The sequence below is a fragment of the Lygodium microphyllum genome, chromosome 10 (genome assembly GCF_053477565.2).
Source record: "Lygodium microphyllum isolate KBCC chromosome 10, Lygodium_microphyllum_v1.1.10, whole genome shotgun sequence".
NCBI classification, from domain to species: domain Eukaryota; kingdom Viridiplantae; phylum Streptophyta; class Polypodiopsida; order Schizaeales; family Lygodiaceae; genus Lygodium; species Lygodium microphyllum.
Genome location: NC_141144.1, coordinates 95,805,055 through 95,808,900, shown reverse-complemented (window position 1 = coordinate 95,808,900; position 3,846 = coordinate 95,805,055). Strand labels below are relative to the sequence as shown.

At 41.7% G+C, this 3,846-nt stretch overlaps 2 pseudogenes; both read right to left on the bottom strand.

Annotated features, from left to right (window-relative positions):
* Window positions 1–297: 297 nt before the first annotated feature.
* LOC148030312 (large ribosomal subunit protein eL32z pseudogene) lies at window positions 298–702 on the bottom strand (annotated as a pseudogene).
* A 474-nt stretch (window positions 703–1,176) lies between these two features.
* LOC148030311 (25.3 kDa vesicle transport protein SEC22-1 pseudogene) lies at window positions 1,177–1,587 on the bottom strand (annotated as a pseudogene).
* Between the last annotated feature and the right edge of the window lie 2,259 nt (window positions 1,588–3,846).

Here is a 3,846-nt window from a genome sequence, read left to right as displayed (position 1 = left end):
TAGTTGTGCTTCAGAATAACTTGCTCAAGGTAGAAGAATGTTTTCTTGTGGTCAACCTTCTGTCTCACTTGCACTGTAGCAACTCACTAGTCTGGATTTGCTACAAATCTAGAGCAGCTATCACACATATGATCTTCCACAACATACTCAACAACATATCCTTGTTCCAATATAGACTTTCATCTCTTAGAGTGCGGCTCTGTCCATATAAGCCCAGCATCAACAAGCCTTACTTTGTTCAGATTCTTCAGTCATTTAATGCAGAATGTGAGCAACTCCTTTGATTCCAATTGTGCCTTAATTCACGTTCGCGGTGGTTGGAGATAACTGCAGCAATCTCGCAGAACCATTTGTCACAGCTATGTTGAGTTGTAAAGCCCGTTCAACAATTGACTTCCGCTTGAGAGTTGAGACATTATGGGCAATCTCAGTACAGAACTTCCTGTTATGCATCATCGAAAGATCTAGCTCAGCAGAGTTCTTCTTAAATCCATTGGGAAGGACAAGTCGAGTCTTCTCGTTCGTTCCATAACCAATTTTGGGCATTAATATGCATCCTTTAAACTTTTGCCTGACACAAGAATCAATACCCTTTAGCCTACGTGAGATTGGCTTGACAGAGATCTTGCGGTCGCTCTGAGGTTGCTTGTACTTCTTGATGCGCTTCACCACGAGCTTCTACTTCACAAGGTTTATAAGCATTCGAGAAGAGCTTGACCGATCTCCTGAAAGCCCGTTGCCTGTCCTTCTCTCTAATCCATAGTGCCCATAAAGCTTCCCTCGATTGCCTGTCTTTCTACCAGTGCATCCACAAGTAAAATGTCATTCGTTACCTGATCATCCATACTCCACTCTGGATTGTCAGCAAACAGCTTGCTTCTACTAAATCCACAACTAGGCGCAACATTTCAGCATGGCTTTCATATGTGCCTCCTCCACTGGAAAACTGGACTGAATTTGTACATCTGCTGGAAATAATCTACTCTCATCTCAAAATATCTAAGCCTGTCTTTCTTTTCTCCATTCAAAAGCCTCCCGATTTTCGGGTCTGGTTCCCCCTTCTTCTTCCTCGTCCTTCTTCCGTGCCAAAAGCAGGCTCCTTCCTTTCTCCTTTTTCCCTTTTCCTTCTATTATTACCAGCATGATGTCTATTATGTCATCAGCATCTGGAAATGTCTAACTTGGATCTTCCTGACTGATTGACTGGTCATATAGAGCAGGCAATTGGTCACATAGAACAAGCAATTCCAGAGACAGAGCACTTGCCTCCTTACAAAGCACACGAAGCTCTTTCTCACAAGTGTCCAAATAAAGCTTTCTGGTCTTCTGAATAAGAGTATCAAACTTGATAAATGCATATGGTCTTCCAGCCGTGTCAATTTGAAATCTGTTCACCTTTTCAAACTCTCTCTTCAAATCCTCAAGATATTGGAATGCCAACTTGTTAGGATAAAAGCGCTCACACATAGTCAAGTAGCACACACCACCCTCAATTATATAGTGAAAAACATTTGGCCCAGTTTCAATACGCGCTGAGAGCATTGTATTCCATGCTGTCACATCCGGTTGTGACAAGAACTTAAACATGTTCTCTGCTTTGACTTCCCACTTATTGCAATATAATGATGCTGAACATAACATCCATGTTAATGCCCTACTATTAGCAACTCCTCTAGGCAATGCTTGAGCAATAGCCCTCCTGGAGTTGCAATCCGTAATGATCACAAGCCTGCAGTGCACTCCTCCATAGAATGTCCTGTAACCGTAATGTCCAATCCTTCCACTTCATCAAGTATAGACATAATTGCACCAACTATTCTTGTACGTAGGCTGTATAAAATCCACGATGTACCATTGCACCTGTAACTCCTGGGTAATTCAGATCAAACTGCATCTATACAAAACACATCACTGCTTACTGATCATATCCATGTTGAACATAACCTGTAATCAATGCACTCCATGATATGACATTTCGAGCTGAAATATTGTCAAATACTTCTTGAGCTTTTCCAAGCATGTCAGACTTTGCATACACAACCAGAGCATTACAGTTAAGTTCCTCTTGCTCCAACCCCCTCTCCACTATAATGCCCACACAAAACTAAATGCAAACACAACGACTAAGTATGTACAAAGTAACAGATGTCACACACACAACTTTTTGGTGGATTGCACACCTCGAATGCACAGCAGTACGACAACGTCTACACTTAGCACATCGGTGGTCATTATGACTCTCAAATGGCCACTAACTCATTACTTATTATATTCAGGTTGTTACACCTATTTACAGAGCTGGCATAGTTATAGCGCCAGTCGACTAGTGTAGTCGGTTATGCATTGTTTGACTTAGTAGGCCACTTTCCTTTATGTTGTATCTTATCTATACTTTGTGTACATTTGTAAAGTGTGTGGAAGAAGAAGTAAAACCCAGCAAGAAAAAGTTTTGGCCTCCATCTCTCTTCTTGTCTCGTGAGTGAGCTTCTCCTTGTGCATTCTGTGTGTGTGAGCAAGTCTCCCCACGACGCGATTCTTGACATGGTATCAGAGTCGTGCCAGTGGGAGGGGCTGATTTCAAAGGTTGAAGTGAAAGAGAAGAAGCAAGGTTCAAGAAAGCAAGCCACGGGTAAGAAGATCTCCCATTCTTCCACTCTTTCTCTTGGACAGTGCCTGTGGAGGCACCAGAAGCAGGGCAGAGCAAAAAATCTCAGATTGCAGTGAGATTTGGTGTGCACAAAGAGCGAAGTATATTCTACAGATAAGATCCCTTAAGGGCTTTTCCATATTTATTTTGGGCATCTGAGGCCGTTTCAGGCCCCATTTTAGAGCTGCAAGGTTGCGGACAATAGTTCGAGATACCCTGCAATTTCATTTGTGTCTGTTGTATACAGGTGCACAGGTTACAGATTTCAGATCTGTAAGTTCAAAGGTTTTTACTAGAGAATAAACACAAGGTTTATCTACAAACTGGTTGCAGATTGTACGTATTGTTGAGCAGACAGTGAAAAGGCTATCTGGTGTATTGCTATGCACTACAGGTCGAGGGTTGCAGAAGATTTACTTGTTGTTTGGTACTAGTTTTGTGATAATGGTAGAGAACAGTGGAAATCCCATCATTGAGAAGCTCAACAACAACAACTACCCTTCATGGAAGTTCCGTGTCACGAACTTCCTTATTGGAAAAGGCCTCTACGAGTTTGTGTCAGGTGAAGAAAAGGAGTCAGAGGTGAGTGATCCTCCAATTGTAGAAGAGACAAAGGCACGAAAGGAATGGAATGCAAAAGACAAAAAGGTCATGTATTGGATGTCTGCAGTAATTGACAATAATATGTTGGGACATATTAGAAATGCAGAGAATTCATATGCAGCTTGGATCATACTTGAAAGTATGTTTTTCGTAAATACAAAGGCACGAAAGATTTAACTCAAGCAAGAGTTGAATACATTGAACAAAGAAAAGATGTCTATCAATGAGTATGCACTGAAGGTAAGGAGCATTGCAGATGCCTTGGTAGCTATTGATGCAATGCCTAATGATGATGATTTGGTGTCGTCTACCTTGGGTGGACTTAACAATGAAAAGGCTTGGAAGTCTTTTGTAACTTCCCTATATGTCAGAAAGCCATTTCCAGATTTCGATGAGTTGGTCTCCCTTATGATCACTGAAGAGATCAACATGCAGAGTGAGACATCTGAAATAAGTGGTGAACATGTTCACGCTTTCTACTCCAGTTCAGGAAGGGGACGTGGCAGGTTCTCTTCAAGAGGCCAAGGTGGCATTCGTATTTCATTGTCAGAGGTGAAATTCTTGGATTTATGAAAGACGAACTACTGTGAAAGCAT